Raw genomic sequence first — 25135 nt, 5'->3', positions numbered from 1 at the left:
GAAAGAAGCTTTGGCTCTCGTGTTTGGTGTTACTAAGTTCCATGATTTCTTGTATGGTCGTCACTTTACCATCATCACAGACCACAAACCTTTGACATCGCTTTTTCATCCGACCAAGCCTGTACCTCCACGTACAGCGCAGAAATTCATTCGCTGGTCTATTTTCCTCTCGCAGTACCGCTACGATATCTTGTATCGGTCCACTGCTAAGCACGGAAACGCCGATGCGTTGTCCCGTTTGCCTGTTGCTGAGGATAAAGCATTCGATTCTTCCGAACTTGCTTGCATGTTCATTGATTCGGAAACCGATGAAGTGGTCGAATCGTTTCCGATTGATTTTCGTCGTGTCGCTACAGCCACAGCTGCTGACCCTGTCCTTGCTACTGTTTTACGTTTTGTTGCTACGCAATGGCCTTTGTCAAAGTCTCGGATCGAGGATCCGTTGGTTCGCCGATTTTTTGCTCACAAGGAGAGACTTTTTGTTCGACGTGGTGTTTTGTTGTTGCGTTCTGATAATGATCAGTCCAGAGTCGTGGTCCCACGTTCGTTACAGTCCTCTGTTTTACGGCTTCTTCACCAAGGACATTGGGGTATAGTGCGAACGAAACAACTTGCTCGTCAGCACTGTACTTGGTTCGGAATCGATGCTGCGATTACGAATATGTGTTCTTCGTGCCCGGCGTGTGCCGAACAACAGTCCGCACCGCCGCGGAAGGTCTTTGCGTGGCCAAAAGCCACTTCCCCTTGGCAACGCTTGCACATTGATTTTGCTGGTCCATTCTGGAATGCTCGATGGTTGGTTCTGGTCGACGCCTTCAGTAATTTTCCTTTTGTTGTCCGGATGTCTTCCACGACGTCCTCCGCCACCATCCAAGCGTTGTCTGCTATTTTTTGCATTGAAGGTCTGCCGCAGACTATTGTTTCCGACAATGGCCCACAATTCATGTCCGCAGAATTTCAGTCATTCTGCCAGGCCAATGGTATTCAACATCTGACATCCGCGCCGTTTTCGCCTCAGTCTAACGGTGCCGCTGAACGATTGGTCCGGACTTTCAAGTCACAGATGTTGAAATTGAAAGAGTCGCATTCTCGGGAGGACGCATTGTTGCTCTTTTTGTCTTCGTATCGCTCTCAGCCCCGAGATGGTCGCTCGCCGGCTGAGTTGCTCCACGGTCGTCCTCATCGCACCTTGATGTCTTTGCTGCATCCGCCGCATCAGGTTCCTGTGCAGCGGCAGACTCCTGCTTTTGCTCCAGGCGACGTTGTATTTTATCGCAACTATCGAGGTTCACGGCGTTGGCTCGCAGGGCGCATTCTTCGCTGCCTCGGCCGCGCGATGTATTTGGTTTTGGGGGCCTCTGGTGAGGTGCGTCGGCATCTCAATCAGCTGCGCCTCTGTCGTCGCTCGGGTTCTGCCGCTCCCCGTCTGCTTTCAGCGACGGTGCCGTCCGGTCAGCGCCCTGGGGACCCATCTACTGGCTCGCCTCATCCCCAGGTGTTACCGACGATGCCTTCCATTTTGCCCCATGGCGACGCGCCACCGCCGCCGCCGCAGCAGCAGCAGCAGCCGCCGCCGCCGCCGCTTGTTCTCCCGCCGGCGCCGCCCGCATTCGACGCTTCGTTGCAGCCGCCAAGCGCCTCCCAGGGTCACGCGCCGCCGATCGCTTCCCGTGACCAGCTGTCCTCCGCCATGGAACTCCCGCCCGCTCCGGACCACATGACGTCATCGCGCGTCGGCTACCCCGACGCAATGGAGGTTGATCCTTCGGTCCCTCCTGTCTCTTTACGGGCGCATACACCGCATGTTGACGTGCACCCTGGACTAGGTTTTTCAGGCGTTTCCTAGCTCCCCTCGGACCGAATGGCCGGGTGCGGGTGGCACAGCCTCGCCTGTTGTTCGGCTCCCCACCTCATCGCATACGTCAACATGTGGTCCTCCCCACGGCGGGCGGAAGCCTTATCACACGACCGTTCGCCGATTTGCGGGGGAGGAATGTGGTGTCACCGCCAGACACCACACTTGCTAGGTGGTAGCTTAAATCGGCCGCGGTCCATTTAGTACATGTCGGACCCGCGTGTCGCCACTGTGTAATCGCAGACCTAGCGCCACCACCAAGGCAGGTCTCGTGATACGAGAGAGCACTCGCCCCAGTTGTACGAGAACCTAGCTACCGACCAGATGTACGAAGCCTTTCTCTCTCATTAGCCGAGAGACAGAATAGCCATCAGCTAAGTTAATGGCTACGAACTAGCAAGGCGCCATTAGCCATACAGTGATTGTACTTAAAGCCTCCTGTGTATCGTCAAGATCGATGTACCTCAATCAATGAGTAAAGTTAAGTATTAAACCTGCTCCGTACTTTTCTTCCTAACATTAATTACGTATCCTGTTCCATTACTTCACGCCCGTCTGCGTTAGTCTAGCTTGCCTTTTCAGCCATCTCAACTTCACGGTGTCGGCCCAGCTACCGACACAACAGAGGCGGTTATGCTGGATGTGACTTTTCGCATTATGTGTAAGATGAAGTCTTGGGATGACTTTCGCGTTATGGTCCAGTGTTAATGCTATTTGGTTGTAACCAGAAACTGTTTATGAAAACTTTAGAGTGTTGTGATAATTCGTTCCGACGAAAATCGCGAGTGAACTTTGAATTATATAGCTTGGAGGTACTGAGTATATTCTTACTGAGTATTTTATGGCGAGCATAAACTATTACTAAAGACAACCACTGAATATCGTGTGCAGAAGTAATTGGCCGATCATTGACTGTGTTACAAGTAATTGATTTCGGAATTGAGGAAGGTAAAAGTTCTGGCTGTTTTAGGTACGGTGATAACTGTGAGCAGAAACTTTAGTAATTTTTGTAAATGTGGGCTGATGACCATGCTTAACGGCAATAAAAATCTATTGAAGGTTTAAATTTGAACTTCATGTTTAAAGTACGAGTGACATCCCCCTTCCGAATCATTTCTTTGAAGTACATAGAAAATTTTCAGCAAATTTTACTTATAGCGGCCTCCGGCGTGTAGCTACGAGGTTACAGTTTCCCCAACACTGCTTTTCTGTGATCTCGTAAGTAGCTGCAGTTAGGAGTTTTACGTGCGAAGATCTACCGCTGTAAAGAGGTAGGTGAACAAAAATTATAAAAGAAATTGCTTTGCAGCAGCAACGTATAATCCGTCGCAATTGGTGCACCGCACCCACGCACGTAAAAAATCCGTCGCAAGCGAAAGTTCAACTATAACCGCCTGTAACAAAGAAGGCTGGGACTTACTGGCACTTTGTTTCGTTGCTTGCCTCCTTGAATGACTTCTTTTGTTTTTAGTTTTTTTTTCGTTTCTTAATTACCACTAGTGTTAGTGAGAGATGTCCCATAAGATAAAGCTGCCATTCTGTAATTCTGGGTATAAGACCAGGCCCAATTTGCTAAATTACGTTAGTCACAATAATTTTCTAATTAATTTGAACCATTTAAAATAAATAGTGTTGCAAAGCCTGTTCAGTTAAGTAACAGTAATTATTTTCTATTCCAGTTACATTGTTGACATGCAAACATATGTAATTACTATATTACTCATAAAGTTAGGAAAATAACACGTAGAAATCCTTAAAGTATTCATCTACCCAATTTCTTTAACATCATAGGAACATCTGCACTTAATTAGATTCCGAATAATTAAAACTTTTGTGTATGGTATCGTGTATTTAACTATTTTTGCAGTTTCGGCATCAAAAAGGCTTACTTCACTTGAAACGCTTATTGTAAGAAAACGTTCGGGCCAAAAATAATTTTCCTGCTGTATTCAATTAATTTGAGATGTAAAATTCTAATTCTAAATATCGAAATTTTATATTTAACAATGTGAAACTTTAATAGCCATTTTTGAAAAGCTATACAAACACTGGCCCTGAACCATTTTGGAAGTCAGTTCCGAGATGTCGCATATGGAACCCGTGCCAGTCAAAACAGTCATAATGTACTTGGGCAGTAATGTGTTTTGCTTAATATTAAGCCAGACTGTGAATTAGAGCTATTAATAATATACGTGGGTTAACTTGAATGTGGGAGTCAGTCTGTTCTGAGATTTCGAGCGTGGATCCAGTGTCAATAAAATCAACAATAACGTAATGGTGCAGTAATGTCTTGTTGTGAATAAGAAGAGGGACAATTGAGAAGGACAGTTAACAATGACTGTTGATTAACTTTAATATGAAAGTGCCACACGCATCGTTTCATCTGATTGAGATTTTTGTAGATTGGTTACACAGCGACTATTATCGTATAATGAGAAGAGGCAGTACGTGCATATCTGGTAAATGTGACTTAACTACGTAATTAAGATACGGACTGGCCATAACTAATTCAGTGAGGGGGTCTGACGTTTGTTGACCACATTACTGTATGTAGATAGTGCTGTACTCATCCATATTTACAGCCAATTTTTCGCTATGATCGTTGCTACCGAGGAACTACAAGCTGATTCATGACCAGGTGTGTCACACGCCCTGTGTACTTTTTAAAAAAATATGTCTGACATTAATTTCACTATTAATTTCTGCAGCCTTCGCCAGCGCTGTATTCGATGGAGTTGAAGACACTACTTTTAGGCAAGTTCTAGTATCACGAATATGCATTTCTTCTAGTTTCGAAACAGCTTAATTTTTGCCTCTGCCGAAGAATGCGCAACCACAGTCAATAACAATCTAGACGTTAAAGACTCTGCAGAATAGAAACAGAATGTTAGGACACACCTGTAACCGAGCGCATCACGTTGAGACAAGGGTTTACTCCTTATAAGAGATGCGCAATGACAAATAGCAGCCATACCACAAATATTACACTGATTAAGGTAACAGTTAACTAAAAATGTGTCACAAAAACAGTGAGGCTACAATATTTGCACTACTATACTTCAGTAAAGCATTTGATACTGCTCAGAAAAAATCGACAGAATTTTCAGATAGTGTGCTGAAGCGGTTCGAAAGCTACTTGAAAAAGCACCGTGTTGTCTATGAGAACGAAAAGTCGTCCTCGAAGGATGTTCACTCAGGAGTGCTGCAAGGGTCAGTCCTGGACGCATTATAGTCCCCCTTGTATGTCAATGATTTCTTGTTGATTCTGTCTCCTGTGAATGTACTTAGACATCTATAGATATCTATACCGAAAATGTCCTACTTAATTTAAGTGCAAAATCTGAAGATGTCTTACTACCACTTCGACAGAAACGACAATATGTCGTCAATGGCAAGATGGGCGCAAAACCTAGAACTGAAACTACATATGGTGATATTATAAGTAATTTTAATATTCCAGGAAAAATAATTAATTCTGATCTCTGATAACTTTGGATGAGCACCCCTCACTGAATAGAAAACATTATCGCCAGGTGCAGGAAAATTTCTGTTCGCCTCTATGCCGTTCTGAAAATTTCGAAATAATTTTTCACAAGAAGTGAAACGTACACCTATGCACTGTCAACGGCTGTGCCGAGATGGATACACCGTTTCCTGTTAGATCACCGAAGTTAAGCACCTCGGGCGTGGTCAGTAATTGGGTGGGCGATCGCCCTGGTACGCCGCATGCTGTTGACAATTTTCCCTTCGCCTTTAAGGCAGAGGAACAGGAGCGGGTAATGACGTAAAGTCTCTGAAAACGGATCTTTGCGCCACTGTCCTGAATTAAATACCAAATCTTTCCGCAGTGCCTCATGAAGCGAGGGCATGTAACACCGTAGATGGCCATCCGACCGTCGGATGGGGACGTTAAGCTTAGGCGGATGCCCCTTGGTGCTCTTTGAAAAGATCTGGGTATGTGTCGGCATCGAATTTCACCCTCATCCTTCCCTTATTATCTCCGACACAAACACGACACTACGCTACACCCCCCCCCCCCCCCCCCCACACACACACCGTCATGGTCATCTTCACGTCATACACTACTGGCCATTAAAATTGCTACACCAAGAAGAAATGTAAATGATAAACGGGTATTCATTGGACAAATATACTAGAACTGACATGTGATTACATTTTCACGCAGTTTGGGTGCATAGATCCTGAGAAATCAGTACCCAGAACAACCACCTCTGACCATAATAATGGCCTTGATACGCCTGGGCATTGAGTCAAACAGAGCTTGGATGGCGTGTACAGGTGTAGCTGCCCATGCAGCTTCAACACGATACCACAGTTCATCAAGAGTAGTAACTGGCGTATTGTGATGAGCCATTGCTCGGCCACCATTGACCAGACGTTTTCAGTTGATGAGAAATCTAGAGAATGTGCCGGCCAGGGCAACAGTCGAACATTTTCTGTATCCAGAAAGGCCAATACAGGACCTGCAACATGCGGTCGTGCATTATCCTGATGAAATGTAGGGTTTCGCAATGATCGAATGAAGGGTAGAGCCACGGGTCGTAAAACATCTGAAATGCAACGTCCACTGTTCAAAGTGCCGTCAGTGCGAACAAGAGGTGACCGAGACGTGTAACCAATGGCACCCCATACCATCACGCCGGGTTATACGTCAGTATGGCGATGACGAATACACGCTTCCAATGTGCGTTCCTCGCGATGTCGCCAAACACGGATGCGACCATCATGATGTTGTAAACAGAACCCAGATTCACCCGAAAAAATGACGTTCTGCCATTCGTGCACCCAGGTTCGTCGTTGAGTACACCGTCGCAGGCGCTCCTGTCTGTTATGCAGCGTCAAGGGTAACCGCAGCCATGGTCTCCGAGCTGATAGTCCAAGCTGCTACAAACGTCGTCGAACTGTTCGTGCAGATGGTTGTAGTCTTGCAAACGTCCCCATCTGTTGACTCAGGGATGGAGACGTGGCTGCACGATCCGTTACACCCATGCGGATAAGGTGCCTGTCATCTCGACCGCCAGTGATAAGAGGCCGTCGGGATCCAGCACGACGTTCCGTATTACCCTCCTGAAGCCACCGATTCCATATTCTGCTAACAGTCATTGGATCTCGACCAACGCGGGCTGCAATGTCGCGATACGATAAACCGCAATCGCTATAGGCTACAATACGACATTTATCAAAGTCCGAAACGTGATGGTAAGTATTTCTCCTCCTTACACGAGGCATCACAACGTCTCACCAGACAACGTCGGTCAACTGCTGTTTGTGTATGAGAAATCGGTTGGAAACTTTCCTCATGTCAGCACGTTGTAGGTGTCGCCACCGGCGCCAACGTTGTGTGAATGCTCTGAAAAGCTAATCATTTGCATATCTCACCATCTTATTCCTGTCAGTTAAATTTCGCGTCTGCAGCACGTCGTCTTCGTGGTGTAGCAATTTTAATGGCCAGTAGTGTAGATACACTAACACACACGGTTCCCATATTTAGCGAAAGAAAAGTGCGACCGGGCGCAGAGGACAAGGAAAATGTTCCCAACTAGGCGACTGAACCTGCCCTTCTGGGTCTCCCAGCCATTCATGGACACCACTTTACTTTCCTGGTTTTCTTGTGCATTAACTCGTTCTACCGAAATTCCACTATTCCCCATATTATAGATCAAGCACCTGTGACATCATCATAATAATGACACAGGATCTCACTTATCTTGAACCCTAGTTCTGCCCATCCACATAGCAAAAACATTCTCAAACTGCTGCTCTTCTGTGGTGGTCCACCTATGGTGGACCAAGCTATACTGAACTGTATGCACAATGAAGTGTTTTCGTGCATATAATAAAAAGGTGAAAGAATCATAAAAAGCTAGTTTTCTCTCTGTTAAACAGTAAAATGAGTGCCTTCATCTTCTCGAAGTTAACGTTTTTCCTTTTTTCACTTCTCAATCGTCCCTGCCTCCTTCTTTCCCCTTCTCTTCATTATTTGTCTTCCAGCACTTTCATCTTTCGCTCCCTCTCCCAGCCCTTGTCCATTCCCTTCAGTGGTGTCAGTTTAGATCTACTTGATTTTGCGAGTATTTTGTCTGCCACTCTGTTATTCATGAACTAGTATAAATGTTATTTTTTCTGCAATAACTACCACTGCTATCCACCTTTTACTGGTATTGTAATGTTACTTCTAATTGTAGTATCCTATATGTCCGCCCCCGATATATGAGTGGTCAGCGCGACAGAATATGAATCCCAAGTGCCCGGATTAAATTCACAGCTGAGTCGGAGATTTTCTCCACTCAGGGATTGGGTATTGTGTTGTCCTAATAATCATCGTTTCATCCCCATTGACGCGCAAGTCGCCGAAGTGGCGTCAAATCGAAAGACTTGCATCCGGCGGGCGGTCTACCCGACAGGAGGCACTAGTCACATATAAAATGTGTCTAGGGGTAGCGTCTTTGATTCATAATCAAAACGTCTTCGGTCCCAGGTTCGATCCCCGCCACTGCATAAGAAGTCAGCCTCATTCTGCCAACGGCCTTGTCAAAGAAGGCGGAGGAGCGGATAGAGGTTCAGGGCACTCTCTTGTCCTAGGGGTGGGAAATTGCCCCTAAAGGCGGAAGAATCAGCAATGATCAACGACATGAGGATGCAGAAGCCAATGGAAACCACTGCATTAAAGACACGTAACGTGTATTCACAGGACATGTGGCCTGTAATTGAAGAAGTGTCGTGATGATCTCTCCATTGGCAAAAGATTCCGGAATAGTCCCCCATTCCGATCTCCGGGAGGGGACTGCCAAGGGGGAGGTTACCATGAGAAAAAGATTGAATAACCTACGAAAGGATAACGTTCTACGAGTCGGGGCGTGGAATGTCAGAAGCTTGCACGTGGTAGGGAAACTAGAAAATCTGAAAAGGGAAATCCAAAGGCTCAATCTAGATATAGTAGGGGTCAGTGAAGTGAAGTGGAAGGAAGACAAGGATTTCTGATTAGATGAGTATCGGGTAATATCAACAGCAGCAGAAAAAGGTATAACAGGTGTAGGATTCGTTATGAATAGGAAGGTAGGGCAGAGGGTGTGTTACTGTGAACAGTTCAATGACTGGGTTGTTCTAATCAGAATCGACAGCAGACCAACACCGACAACGATAGTTCAGGTATACATGCCGACGTCGCAAGCTGAAGATGAACAGATAGAGAAAGTGTATGAGGATATTGAAAGGGTAATGCAGTATGTAAAGGGGGACGAAAATCTAATAGTCATGGGCGACTGGAATGCAGTTGTAGGGGAAGGAGTAGAAGAAAAGGTTACAGGAGAATATGGGCTTGGGACAAGGAATGAAAGAGGAGAAAGACTAATTGAGTTCTGTAACAAGTTTCAGCTAGTAATAGCGAATACCCTGTTCAAGAGTCACAAGAGGAGGAGGTATACTTGGAAAAGGCAGGGAGATACGGGAAGATTTCAATTAGATTACATCACGGTCAGACAGAGATTCCGAAATCAGATACTAGATTGTAAGGCGTACCCAGGAGCAGATATAGACTCAGATCACAATTTAGTAGTGATGAAGAGTAGGCTGAAGTTCAAGACATTAGACAGGAAGAATCAATACGCAAAGTGGGATACGGAAGTACTAAGGAATGACGAGATACGTTTGAAGGTCTCTAACGCTATAGATACAGCAATAACGAATAGCGCAGTAGGCAGTACAGTTGAAGAGGCATGGACATCTCTAAAAAGGGCCATCACAGAAGTTGGGAAGGAAAACATAGGTACAAAGAAGGTAGCTGCCAAGAAACCATGGGTAACAGAAGAAATACTTCAGTTGATTGATGAAAGGAGGAAGTACAAACATGTTCCGGGAAAATCAGGAATGCAGAAATACAAGTCGCTGAGGAATGAAATAAATAGGAAGTGCAGGGAAGCTAAGACGAAATGGCTGCAGGAAAAATGTGAAAACATCGAAAAAGATATGACTGTCGGAAGGACAGACTCAGCATACCCCGGAAAATGAAAACAACCTTTGGTGACATTAAAAGCAACCGTGGTAACATTAAGAGTGCAACGGGAATTCCACTGTTAAATGCAGAGGAGAGAGCAGATAGGTGGAAAGAATACATTGAAAGCCTCTATGAGGGTGAATATTTGTCTGATGTGATAGAAGAAGAAACAGGAGTCGATTTCGAAGAGATAGGGGATCCAGTATTAGAATCGGAATTTAAAAGAGCTTTGGAGGACTTACGGTCAAATAAGGGAGAAGGGATAGATAACATTCCATCAGAATTTCTAAAATCATTGGGGGAAGTGGCAACAAAACGACTATTCACGTTGGTGTGTAGAATATATGAGTCTGGCGACATACCATCTGACTTTCGGAAAAGCATCATCCACACAATTCCGAAGACGGCAAGAGCTGACAAGTGCGAGAATTATCGCACAATCAGCTTAACAGCTCATGCATCGAAGCTGCTTACTAGAAGAATGGAAAAGAAAATTGAGAATGCGCTAGGTGACGATCAGTTTGGCTTTAGGAAAAGTAAAGGGACGAGAGAGGTAATTCTGACGTTACGACTAATAATGGGAGCAAGGCTAAAGAAAAATCAAGACACTTTCATCGGATTTGTCGACCTGGAGAAAGCGTTCGACAATATAAAATGGTGCAAGCTGTTCGAGATTCTGAAAAAAGTAGGGGTAAGCTATAGGGAGAGACGGGTCATATACAATATGTACAACAACCAAGAGGGAATAATAAGAGTGGACAATCAAGAACGAAGTGCTCGTATTAAGAAGGGTGTAAGACAAGGCTGTAGCCTTTCGCCCCTACTCTTCAATCTGTACATCGAGGAAGCAATGATGGAAATAAAACAAAGGCTCAGGAGTGGAATTAAAATACAAGGTGAAAGGATATCAATGATACGATTCGCTGATGACATTGCTATCCTGAGTGAAAGTGAAGAAGAATTAAATGATCTGCTGAACGGAATGAACAGTCTAATGAGTACACAGTATGGTTTGAGAGTAAATCGGAGAAACACGAAGGTAATGAGAAGTAGTAGAAATGAGAACAGCGAGAAACTTAACATCAGGATTGATGGTCACGAAGTCAATGAATTTAAGGAATTCTGCTACCTAGGCATTAAAATAACCAATGACGGACGGAGCAAGGAGGACATCAAAAGCAGACTCGCTATGGCAAAAAAGGCATTTCTGGCCAAGAGAAGTCTACTAATATCAAATACCGGCCTTAATTTGAGGAAGAAATTTCTGAGGATGTACGTCTGGAGTACAGCATTGTATGGTAGTGAAACATGGACTGTGGGAAAACCGGAACAGAAGAGAATCGAAGCATTTGAGATGTGGTGCTATAGACGAATGTTGAAAATTAGGTGGACTGATAAGGTAAGGAATGAGGGAATGACTTCCATGGTACTAGAGGGAGCTATAGAGGGCAAAAACTGTAGAGGAAGACAGAGATTGGAATACGTCAAGCAAATAATTGAGGACGTAGGTTGCAAGTGCTGCTCTGAGATGAAGAGGTTAGCACAGGAAAGGAATTCGTGGCGGGCCGCATCAAACCAGTCAGTAGTCTGATGACCAAAAAAAAAAAAAAAAATAAAGTGTGTCTACTTATAATATCCGTGACATCATACGAACATAATGGAGTGCCTAGTTAAATGTAAGAGAGGATGTGATGTCCCTAGTCATGCCAGGGTAAATATGTTCCGTCCATTGTCATTCCCATAAATGTGGTCTGGCTTTTACTGAGGAAAGGAGATGGCTTTATCTCATGTTTCTTAGTGCCTACAGAATTCTTAGCCTACCAAAGTTACCAACAGCCGTCTTAATATTGTTGTAGCCGCCTTTAGGAAAACTTTTTTATTTTCCAAGATCGCAAGGATGTATATATCGATTGTTAGTTTTACCTAGTCCCATAATACATCAACTACAGTAGCAAGATGCTTAGTCATATTCACGTTTACAATTAAAAACTCAACAACTGTGGTTACAATGACACAATCATATTTACGATTCCAAGCTAAAGAATTGCTATTATTATTTTAAATTTATATTTTATTTTAAATTTATAATTGTAAACATGACAGTGACAAAGCGCCTTGCTTCAATAGTCGATGTAGACGCTCCTTTTTATTGTGTGATCTGATGATGTGAAGAGCGGTCGAAACTAGTGATTGACGTATCCTTCCTTGCGATCTTGGCATATCAAAAAGTTTTTCTAAAGAACACTACAACTCCAAACGTAATTACAGATCGCCTCCTTCAACGCGAAAACAATGTCAGGTAGTTACATTGTCTCATTCTACCTTTCCGCAAATACTTCTCAAGTGTCTACAGTAAGATGTGCCAAAACTTCATACAGAAATAATTTTTCGAAAGTCGTGTTGGCAGTCTGGCAGTATACATTTTTGATTCGATTCACCACTCAAGTCGTTTTTAAATCAATCATTAGTAAGGTTTCGCAGTGTGCGAGGAATTTTGGACATACATGCGGAGTCAGACGGAGGCCCCATTCATAATTTACGGAATGGTACAATTATTCCTGTATTCCAGTCTTAAGGAAAACATTTGTAGCACCATATTGACATTTTCCAGCAGCCAGTAGATGTAACTTCCCTGATCACTGCACCAAAAACACATGGTGTTATAATTAAAGTTAAAATTTTCAAAAGGCTGTAGAAATAACACCACTGGTCAGAATGACGTGGAATTGCAACGGAATATTACCAGTCATGACTGTCTCACTGCAGGATCGTGCTCTGCTTGTAAAGCTGTATTACAAGAACGATGAGAGTGCACACGTCGTTCCGCAGAAGTTCCGGACACTGAAGGGTTTGAAACGAGGCGTTTGTCCGATTGGTGCCTAGGTCTGGAGAAAATGATTCGGAAAAACGGATTCTTTTGGTGCGCAACGTGGTAGAGGGAGGAAACGAATTGATTCGACGTCAGTGGAAGGAGTGGCCACAGTAATACAGGAGGAGACGAGTGGTGGTGTGCAAACATATAGTGCACGGAGAATTGCCTGAACATTGGACGTACCCGTGTGCACGGTACGTAAAAACCTGCGAAACATCCTTCTTTGCTATCGATTCAAAATTACCCACGTGAACGAGTTGCTTCCTGTTGACCTGCCAGCAAGAGAGACCTTTGCTTTAAAATTCCTTGCTCGCATGGAAGTGGACAATGATTGGCCGTGGAAGATTTTGTGGATTGAGAAAGCCCACTTCCATTTGACAGTATATGTCAATGCACAGAATTGTCGAATATCTTCAACGGAAAATCCAGACACAGATCAACCAAAACCACTTCACCTTAAAAAGGTTACTGTGTAGTGTGGGTTTATGGCATCATTTATCATAGGGTCACATTTTCTCGAAGAGACAGGTGCTTCCGGTCCTGTTACCTATACCGTCACTGGTAAACGCTATGAGTGATTTGCGTAACACGTCATAACAGTTCTCCAACAACTTGGATGTGTGGATGGGATCATTTTCATCTATTTTGATTGGTGCTTTTTATGCGGTTTTTGGCCTCAGGACAATTAAAAACCGATGTGAGTGCTGCTTTTTATGCGGTGTTTGGCCTCAGGACAATTAAAAACCGATGTGTGTGATGCTTTTTCTGCGGTTTTTGGCTTCAAGACAATTAAAAACCGATTTTTCCCATACGCCGTGATATGACCTTGCCTTAGTGGATGGGATTACGTAACTAACAGTATCACACCTGTACACCCATGCATATTGACTAGTACAGTTTATCATCAGACATACAACTTAGGCATTGTTGTGTGATTCATTTGTCATTTGCAGTCAACCACTATTAAATTATGATGCTTAAAGCGCCATCTATTGCTACATTTTCTAATTATTTATTTTTCTTCTGACATACGTTTTCCCCTTCTCCGACAATATCCCGTTGCAATTTGACGTCATTCTTACCAGTGGTGTCATTTCTACAGTGGTTTGGAAGTTTAGTTATAATCACCCTGTATTTTCCACTCCTCATACTGTACTGAATGTACGTATTAAGGGAAATTGTTTGATACTTCTGTCAGAACATTCAGATTCTGGCCACACGGAGGTGTGCTATTTTGTCTAAGGATGTGCCTGCGAGCGTCTCGTCCATGCTTTCAAAATTATTTTTTTCTTGCTTACTACTCCGCAGAGCTTTGACTCATTTCCATATTTCTTCGTTAATAGTATCTTCAAAATGGTCTTCAGCCACCTATGATCATTTTCTTCAAAACACGTAATTTCATTATTTTCAAAGAAATCGAATGATTTGTTTGGACTATATTCTTGCAACGCATTTTTCCTACCAAAGTAGCTCGTACATTCTACATCACATCATGTGATTGGATATTTCTTTGATTACTTCGATTCTTTATTGGTGAAGATGGTTTCGAGAGCTGCGTTGTTTATTAGTTCGACTAAAACATTATAAGTGTCGTATTCGTTGCAGTATGTTATTAGGTTATAAATTAGGCACATTCTCATATGTTTCACATCGCTTTTATCATATTCTACATTTCTCATTTATCACTACTTCATTGTCTCAAGTAGCAAATATTCCTAGTTTAATTTCAACCACGAGGTGGTCTGATCCCACTATGTCACTCCAAATTGTCTACTGAGTTAAAACAGTCGATACCGTAGCCGATACGGTTACGTCTGTCGCCGAAGATCTTCTATACAGACTAGATACTGCGCTAGAGCTTCCGTTATTAAGCAATATTAGCACCCGTGACTCAGACAGTATGGGTGAGGTTTAGAATACGATAGCAAAATAATTTCCGATAGTTCAAAGTACATGACTGTTCGTAAAAAAATTCAACGTGGGACATGGTGCACGGCGACACGATCAGAAATAATTATTACGTGATACTCCAAAGTATGGTTAAAAAACCAGGAGGAGAGCGTTGCATAGTGTATTAACCACTGTACATCTTGTCCGGTGGTTTGATTTAACGCGAACTAAAATTTTGTTTGAGATTAACTGATTTCAATATTGAGCCACGGATTTTGAGAACATTACTTCCTAATTTAGCATCTAATGCCATAAGTTCTTCCGTCAACGCCTTCTACGAAGAAAACGAATCTTTAGGAAGTTCAAATGAAAGGAAAGGTTCTTGTCCTAGACTATTCAGAAGAACGTAGATCCAGTCTTAATTCTGGGCGAGTTCCTACTGCTGCCTGTAAGTTAATGGAGCTTTTAAAGAACATGCCGCACTTTTAAGTGGTGGTATAATGCACTGAAAAGCTTTTGCTAAGGGGATCTACTTGAAACACTCAAAATCTTTATTCTGAGCCTAATAGAAATCAGAGGGCTGTATTTTTTGACTGACAGTCCTTTTGATAATTAATTTTACTGGTTGCAACCACTGACATCGAGGAAACTTTCCTAAGAAGTAAGACAGTTCTCATTGACACAATAGGAGAATAACAGATGCTTAGTACCCTGTGTTTAAATTTGTGCGCTTAGTTTCCTCAAACTGCTACTTTTACGTTGTGAGACAAAACACTCAAATTACTAAAATAACGAAAACTTTGGTATATTTGTGATGGCTTTCAACAGGGATAGACAGCGTAACGTGTCTGATGTGCATTATTTCAGTATTCAAATTATTTTACATTATGACGCAGCAAAATATATATATATGGGTTTTAACGTAATTCACGCCGGCCGCAGTAGTCTACATGTTTATAGGCATACTCGCTGTTTAATAGTTCCATCTGATAAAACACCATCAATACATCTACAGCTCTTCAAGATACTTCCATAACTGCGTGGAACGAGGGCTCTATCTAGTACAGAACGGTTCCCAGAATGTCCTGTAGGCTTAATATAGAAATCTCGCGTTCGAAGTAGTCTGTGCAGATAAATTTTGCAAGAATTCTGCAGTACTTATTTCTCGTGTAGAGATCTTGAGAACAATATGGAGAAGGTGTCGGGTGCGTATGCATACATAAAATCAGTTACTCTCACTCCAGACACGAAAAGAATACGATAGGGGTAGTCTAACACTGGTTTGATTTAACCTACGCCATGCTCTGTATAGTGGCTTGGGGACTATATAAGTAAATGTCGACACACGCTGAGGTGACAGAAGTCTAGGTATAGCAAAATACTCATATAGAAAAGACGGCAGTATATGATATAAAAGTGTAGTACATGGGCGGAGCTGACATTTGTACTCAGGTGATTCATATGAAACTCTTTTCGACGTGACTACGGCCGCCGACTGGAATTTTCGGTACATTTCTCAACATTTCTGTGGGGAGCTTTCAACGACATGTTTAGACCGTGCCATGCTGAGTTGCTGCACTACGTTGGGCAAAAGCAGGTATGACACGCTGTTAGGAGGAATCCCATGACTTTCGTCACCTCAGTTTATGAAGTAATAGGTAACCAGTTTGGCCTTGAAAAAATTCAGACACTGTGCGGCATCATAATACCTCCCTGTGGTTTCATCGAGCAGACGTTGCCATTTACGCTATAGAGTACAAGACATTATGAGGAAAGAACGTGTTGACTAGAATGAACAAGAGTGTCCCATTTTGCTACTGGAACTAGTCTTAGTACTTAACCGACAAAAGGAACACAACCTAGCCACTCTCTAAATTTCTGTAAAGCAATCGTTTCTCCAAAGATCCCGTTTCTTCATATGAAGTGGTCCAGATATAGCAACTCTTTGATATTTAGGCGCCAGACTGGATGTTAAGCCAATGCTGCAATCAACATGCAATCGCTAAGAAATATTTTGCCGCACAACTTCGTGAAAAATGTAGCATACATATGGGTTAGCACTGTCGTTGGGCAAGATAACATGTGCAGTCATCCAGTCGAATTTTTAAATTTGTTAACTGGGTAATTGTAAATATACGTCACTGTCAGCGTGTCACTTACTTTTCTACGAAATGTGAGAGCACCAAAATGTGCTACGGTACGTCAGAAAGCTGCACTTCTACCGTGAAAAAGGATTTCACTCAGCCTAGAAAATTTTTAGATCATTTTTAAAGGCTCAGTATTAGCATCTGTTTCACTACTTCCGTCGCTAAAGCTGATAGTCTGAGAGTGCTTATCTTCTCTGTAACGTTTCCTCGCGGGTCAACAATATGAACTCCATTCACGTATATCCCACGATACTTTCCATTTTATGTTTGTCACAGAGAGGCATTATTTCAAAGTTATATCTTGTATTCCACTTTAAGAAAATATGCTTTCATATATTACATATGTAAAATTGCTGTACCGAGCGAGGTGGGATAGTGATTAGTACACTGGACTCCCATTCGGGAGGACGACGATTCAAACACGCGTCCGGCCATCCTGATTTAGGTTTTCCGTTATTTCCCTAAATCGCATCAGGCGAATGCTGTGATGGTTCCTTTACAAGGGCACAGCCGAAATCCTTCCCCATCCTTCCCTAATCCCATGGGACCGATGACCTCGCTGTTTCGTCCCCTCCCACACATCAATCAAACCAACCAACCAACGTAAAAATGCTGTAGCCCACACCAAATAAGTTTAATTATATTGTAGTTATATTCCTTATGTTTACGTAACTCAATAGTCCTCCAACAATTTTATGTCACTAAATGGTGAATGCTTCAGATTTATTTGAAACGAAAGGGGAAACAAAAATATTGTTTATATGAAGAAAAACACACCGACGAACATCGGAACCTTGTTTTGCCCATTGCGTAACGTAACGTGGGTGAAGACTTTCAAGAACATTTTACACGAGATTACACTGTAAGATTAAATGACAAGACTATTGTACTGCAATATCTTCTACAGTCGTGTGAACGATTGTAAATAATCTCACTTATCTTTTAAGAAGAACAGTATACCATTTGCTCTATGGATTTGATTAGTTGTTTTACAGCATTTAAGGTGAAGTAATTCCTATCCCTTCTCCTAAGCCTCGACCAGGAAAAAGTAGAAATTTATGTAAAACATGCCTTGCAATCAAAGGAAAGTTAAACTGGAATAATATAGGCGTAGCAGACAAATGTCGTCTGTAACAACTTCCAAGAAAGAAACAATAGTTCTCAATTTGAAAAACTGGTATTTAACTATTATAATTAGAAATGGATCTGCACTTAGAGGTTATGTAGTACGCCCATTATCCAACGGAAGTTCTGTTAGTTTCGCTATACTTTGTTCACCACGTCAGGACCACGAAAATTGTTGAAAGATTTAATTCAATATGCGCAACATAGCTACAGACTTTCGGGAAGAAATGTTTACTTTCGAGAGCTAGAAGAATTCTATAAGATCTCTCTTTTCAAATTCTAAATTAGACCTCACTTTCTCCTGTTTATGAGATATTCCAGGAACCAGGAGATGGCAAATGCAGTTCTTAGTTAATTATTTCTAGGGCCTGCATTGCTTGAGGTTCCGATATTTTGACAACTGGCAAAACTTCAAGAATCACATTACATATTTGTTTGGAAAGATGAAGGTTTGAAGAGGTACGAAATCTGAGAGCCAAAATATGGAAATAGGAAATAATGACGTCTAACGTGCGCGTCTAAAAAATAGTGGTATACTTCGTCCGCGGGGAAAACTTCAAGAATCACTATCATGTTTTGCTCGATACTTTACCTATGACGAATTTTAACCGAAAAAGATGGGCGTACCGTTTCTTCTGAGGAAAGAACTTCAGCGGCAGGTCTGCGACATCTGGAATAAGTAGTACTCGGATTTTTCGTGAATCGATTCAGTGTTTCGTGTCAATGTGCAGGTGCCTATTAGCAGTCAGCACTCGGTTCTCACATAATAAATCCCTTGAGAAACATCTACCAACGCAACGTCACGTATCAACGATACAAGTTGCAAATAATTAAGACACTCATCGCAATATGACGAGCACAATAAGAAACAGTCACCAACCTAAAGTAATACTTTGCTTGGTAGGTACCAGACAAGATGCTATGGTTAGAGATGATTGGCATACCACAGGCTGTGCAAGTTTTCCTGCAGAGGTGAGACGGCGCGAGTAGCGTGCGTTGCCGGGTGTGCAGCACGCAGCACTGATAAGCGCCTGCGTACAGCTGGGGCGGAGCCGCGTTTCGAGGCCGCCACGTCATCCGCGCCATCTTTAGCCTCGGGCAACAACAAACGCTCCAGGCGTCAGCGTCAGCATCGTGTTTCTGCCCTCCACTCGCCTTCACTGTGCGGCAGTCTCTACTGTTACTTTTCGCACAAGCTGACATCGCTCGGAGTGCTTACGTATACCATTCTCGATTTCGTAGCAGTTAACTACAAGTTCGGCTATGGTAAGGAGGAAGATGGCATACTAATATCCTAATTGATGGAAATCAATGGTACGATGTTGAGGAGATTCCGAACTTGCGGACACCAGTCCACAGATACGTGAAGTTCCACATCGTACAACAAGGAATAGATCGACCGGATCAATACAAAAGAAATGTGTAGCCTCTGCAATTGATAGATCAGTAGCAACTACACTCCTCCAGTGCTTCTTGTTGTTTTTACGTCACAGAGCTAAAAAAATTATCACGTCTCTTGCATCAGACACGGGAGTCGGGTGAATATCTTTTGGCCTGGTAAAGAAATAACGTTGATCAAGAGCGTATCCTGCAACTGAGCAAGGTTGAGTGACGTACATTACACACGCCGAAGCAGGAGAGGTAGAGGAAAAGATGCATCACTTATAATAGAATAAAACTCAAAAGTATTGATTAATTGTATTGATTGACACCAAACACACTAGCATTACCATTTTGTAATATTTCCTTAATACCGATAAGGAAATGAGACGCGTAAAGTAGTAAATGAGTTTTGCTATTTGGGGAGCAAAATAACTGATGGTGGTCGAAGTAGAGAGGGTATAAAATGTAGACTGGCAATGGCAAGGAAAGTGTTTCTGAAGAAGAGAAATTTGTTAACATCGAGTATAGATTTAAGTGTCAGGAAGTCGTTTCTGAAAGTATTTGTATGGAGTGTAACCATGTATGGAAGTGAAAGGTGGACGATAAATAGTTTCGACAAGAAGAGAGTAGAACCCTTCGAAATGTGGTGCTACTGAAGAATGGTGAACATTAGATGGGTAGATCACATAACTAATGAGGAGGTATTGAATAGAATTGGAAAGAAAAGAAATTTGTGGTACAACTTGACTAGAAGAAGGGATCGATTGGTACTGCATATTCTGAGCCATCAAGGGATCACCTATTTAGTATTGGAGGGCAGCGTGGAGGGTAAAAATCGTATAGGGAGACCAAGAGATGAATACACTAAACAGATTCAGAAGGATGTAGGTTGCAGTAGGTACTGGGAGATGAAGAAGCTTGCACAGGATAGATTAGCATGGAAAGCTGCATCAAACCAGTCTCTAGGCTGAAGACCACGACAACAAACATGTTTCACTGACAAAATTTATTTTTTATGAGATTTGTGCATGTTTTTGTAGCCTTTTAGAACCAATGGCGCGTGATGTTTTTATTTGCTGAGAGAACAACGACGAACAGCTAAACATAAAGTGTAATCAAAAACAAACGAGCCGGAGGCTGTAAAACGAGAAGTGCTGAATGGGTCGTAATGACAATATCTACAGAAGTAGGTGTGGTCCATACAAGAGCGCTTAGGAGGCCTCAAACAAACAGATAGAGGGACACGGGCGTACACCCACGTGATGACAGAGCGAGCACGTGAGGCGTCCACCGTCCACTGCTTTCAGTTGTGCTAAAAACAGAGAAAGGAAGGTCTGATATGAAGAGAAAAACAGTAGGTGAGTTATGTGACAGCGAAAGGAGTGCGGAGAACGGAAGTCCATCAAAGATTAGCCCAAGTGTAAGAAGAAGAGCGCTGCAATTCCGTTGTAACGGTCAGTGTGTGGCACAAGCGATTCAAGTATTGTCGTTGGCCGATGGCGCACGAGCAGGAACGGCACATTGCGTTAGCAACACTATTGTCCAGTAGATGGACGCCCTTGTTATTAAAGGCCGGTGACCTACGTTGGGAGCCATTGTCCCGAAAGTCGGACTGATAGTCGGAATTCCAACAGACATACAGTCCTCTCCGTATTACTTGTGCCATTGTTCTATGGATTTCGATTCCCCGCATTCCTTCTGGTGAAAGAAAATACCGCTACATCCTTTTGCTCTTCTTTTGAAGCCTCCAATACGATCATTTCGTTTTGGATGCACCTTATAATTTTGATATTTCATCTACATCTACATCATACTTCGCAAGCCACTTAATGGTGTGTGGTGGAAGGTACTTTCGGCACCACTATCTGATCCCTGCAACCCTGTTCCACTCGCGAATAGTGCATAGGAAGAATGATTGTCGGTAACCCTCCGCATTGGCTCTAATTTCTCGAATTTTCTCCTCGTGGCCAATATGCGAGATGTATGTGGGGCGAAGTAATATGTTGCCCGACTCCTCCTGAAAAGTGCTGTCCAGAAATTTTAATAGTAAATCTTTCCGTGATGCACTCCACATCTCTTGTAAGTTATGCCAGTGGAATTTCTTTAGCGTCTCCGTGATACTCTCTCGTCAGCTAAACGATCACGTGACGAAAAGCGCCGCTCTTCGTTGGATCTTCTTCATCTCCTCTAGCAGTCTTACCCCATAGGGATCCCAGATAGATGGGTCGCGCGGGGTAGCCGCGCGGTCAGACGCCTTGCCACGGCTCGTGCGGCTCCCCCCGTCGGAGGTTCAACTCCTCCCTCGAGCATGGGTGTGTGTGTTGTACTTATCGTAAGTTAGTTTAAGTTAGGTGAAGTAGTGTATAGGCCTAGGGACCGGATGACCTCAGCAGTTTGGTCCCATAGGAACTTACCAAAAATTTCCAATTTTCCAGATAGATGAACAATACTCAAGGATCAGACGAACAAGCGCCTTACAAGCCACTTCTTTCATGGATGAATTACATTTCCATAAGATTCTTCTGATGAATCTGAGTCTGGTGTCTGCTTTTGCCACTTTCCGTTTTATATGGTCATTCCACTTAAGGTCGCTCTGGTAGTTACGCCTATATATCTTACAGCAGACGCTGTCTCCAGCTGTTTGTTTTCAATAGCGTTGCTCTACAGTAGTGGATTTCTTTTCCTATGTATGAGCAGTATGTTACATTTATTTACGTTCTGGGTCAACTGCCAGAGCCAGCACCATTCATCAATTCTCTGCAGGTCATTCCGCAAATTCTTACTCTCCTGTGGCGTTGCTACTCTGGTATAGACAATTGCATCATCTGCGAATGGCCTTAAAGAGCATCCGATGCTTTCTACTAGATCAGCAACGGTCCTGTCGCACTTCCCTGCGGTATTCCGGATATTATCTTTACATCTGTAGATTTAGTTCCGTTAAGAGCGACGTGTTGAGTTCTATCTGCAAAAATGTCATGAATCCAATCACGCAGGTCTTTTTTTTTTTTTAGACGGCTACGCGGGACGCTGTCAAATGCCTTACTGAAATCAAGGAACACGGCATCAACCTGAGCGCCGTTGTCCAGTGCGCTGTGGATCTCATGGAGGAACAGAGCGGGCTGAGTTTCGCAGGATCTCTATTTGCGAAATCCATGTTGATTTTTATAGAGGAGATGTTCATTTTCCATAAACGTCATAATTCTTTACCATAAACGAAGACTCTCGGTTCGCTTGCTACAAGTTAGTATCCATTACGCGCCCTCGTTCTCTTTGAGCCGATACTAAATTGATACGTCTCTCTGTGTGCCGGAGCAGAATGCTAGTTCAGTTTGTGGTTACCATAATTTCCTCACCACTCTGCCTCTGGGTTTCGCTTTGCCGCACGCCTTTTTCTGAAAAAAAAATGTTTTGTCAAAGACATAAGTCTAGTTTCTACTTATTCTAGAATTTTGTTTTTCTTTATTCTCCCTTTTTTAGCTCGAATGTTTAGGCGTCAGAAATTATTGCTGTGGAAGATTTACTGTCGAGAAAGATTCATACAAAACTGATGAAGATTTAGAGCCCACTGCTTCATTTTCAACAACTGAGAAGTGAGTGACCAGCTGGCTAAACGACAGCAAGCTCGCCTGTTCCGATCTATTGGTATATGCTGATAATAGCAAGATTTGATATACAGGAAATAGTTGCTCGTGTGAATGATCTGGACACATTTGCGATACAATTAAAATGGAAATTTATAACAATTATTTTCGTGATAATAGAGATAATTACTTTAAGTATGCACGAAGAAAACTGTCAATGCTGTACGAGAGAGGCTCTGGAATGGTTATTAATATATGGTGAGCTCTCGCCTTTCCTAAGCACAACCAACTGAGTGATTCACGATTAGGAGGGGGAAAAGAAAAGGAGACCCCTCGATCAGGTCCTGAAGGGCAGGCGATAGTCGACCGACCGCCGTGTCATCCGCATCATTCATCATCGGATGCGGCATGGAGGGGCATGTGATCAGCACACCGCACTCCCAGCCGTTGTCCGTGTTCCGACCTTGGAGCCTCTAATCGGCATTTTGAGTCTGAGTGCACCCCGTTGCTGTCCTCCCACCAATGAAAAATTCGCAGTGGTACTGGCAATCGAAACCGGGTCTCCCGCATGAGGGTGTCGTCCTGGCGGCTACGTAGGCGGATTCTTGGAGGGGAGCCACCTTTAAAAGCTGAGTGAAGTAGTCTTGGTCTAAACGTTGAATTGTGTTGTTTGATTGACTATGCATTTTTGCAAAAGTTCTTGGAATAGTAATGGGACAGATTCTTACGCAAAAGTTGTCATGCCACTATTTGTGGGGTCATCAGGGCAATATTATGTGAGAAGACGTAAGTTCGCAAATCACAGTGAAGCTTTCAATAATGAAAGGGCGTACATGTCTTTCCATAGAAGACATCACAAAAATAAATGTGCATAATATTGTTTGCAATTTTTATTGTATGTAACAACAACTCATCTTATTTTACACTCTTATGCTTTTACTTACTTTGATCCTCTTCCCGGCCCAAGTTTCCGATCAAGAAGGTTTGTGGATCTGACTTTACTCCATTATTTACAGTAGATATTCTTCATGGCAACACGTGTAACAATTTCTAGGCTTTTGTGGGCATTTGTTTACATGCTGCAGTATATTTTGGGTATGCTTCATAAAACTCTTTATGTGGCTCAGTAATCCATCTGTTGCTGAACAACAGCTGGCACGTGAAGTTTATTACATACAGCAGGGATCTGAAACATCCCAAATGTACGCCTAAATCCAAGTTATGCCATAGTAAAGGATCTTCCACAACTCCATGCACGACTGTAAATATCACTAAAATCTATTAATGAACGGGCGAGGTTTAAGCAATGTGAAATAACTGATATTGTGAAGAAAGAAAGGCAAACAGTGTTTGATACGAAAACCTTACCTTAAAAAAGCTTTCTGTAAATATAGTACCACAATATATTAGTAATTACGGGACTTTTTAATACGAATTCAAGTAATTTAGCTGATGAGTTAGTTACTTTTGCATGTTTCATTTGGACGTTGTAGTCTGCATAATCTAAAAGATACTTTGTCAGTGGATAACTGTGGGAGTAGAGCATAAACTGCTGGTACGCTCATGATATTTACCTAGTTTGGCATTCGCTGACCGTCTCCTACTCCCGTATCAAATTTTTACGGATTCAAAGAAGATGCTGTGGCACGCGTATATGGGTATTCCGCAAACGTTTCAGGATCGCAATTCAAGAATGGAGACAGGTGCTGGGAAAACGTTGGTCATAGTCCATTGAAGTAAAAGAAATATATGTAAAAGAACCTGTTCTGACAGACTAAAACATTTTCTCCATAATTGCGTATATAATCATCAGTTTGACGGGGTATTTAACCTGTAAAACAAAAATGGAGAGGGGGAGAGCTATTTGGTGAATCTGAAGTGACAGGACAGTGTCGCCAATCCCTGAGCCTTTTAAATCGGACAGCGTCAAATGTACGGAGTAGCTCCTGAAACCTTTATAAGACCAACTACAGCAACATTCGCTTGTCAGTCATGTGTGATTTTATAACATTTTGTTTCTAATGTATGTTTCACAAACTGATGTGGGTTTGTATAACCCGATATATAGCTTATATATAGCACCTCGGCAATAAAAGTGGCACACGTCGAAGTGGAGCAATTTTTGAGGTCATCAGTCCCCTAGAACTCAGAACTACTTAAACCTAACTAACATAAGGATATCACACACATCCATGCCCGAGGCAGGATTCGAACCTGCGACCGTAGCGGTCGCGCGGTTCCCGACTGTAGCGCCTAGAACCGATCGGC

The 25135-nt window shown here is 42.8% G+C and overlaps 1 protein-coding gene across 1 annotated transcript in view; it reads right to left on the bottom strand.

The window, feature by feature from the left end:
• Positions 1–18958, bottom strand: part of LOC124589910 — a 39870-nt gene extending 20912 nt beyond the window's left edge. The window contains exon 1 of the mRNA XM_047131607.1: positions 18848–18958. The gene's annotated coding sequence lies outside the window, so the exon portion shown is untranslated. The remainder of the gene's footprint in view (positions 1–18847) is intronic.
• Positions 18959–25135: the final 6177 nt, after the last annotated feature.

The sequence above is a fragment of the Schistocerca americana genome, chromosome 2 (genome assembly GCF_021461395.2).
Source record: "Schistocerca americana isolate TAMUIC-IGC-003095 chromosome 2, iqSchAmer2.1, whole genome shotgun sequence".
NCBI classification, from domain to species: domain Eukaryota; kingdom Metazoa; phylum Arthropoda; class Insecta; order Orthoptera; family Acrididae; genus Schistocerca; species Schistocerca americana.
This window is presented reverse-complemented; position numbering and strand designations above follow the sequence as displayed.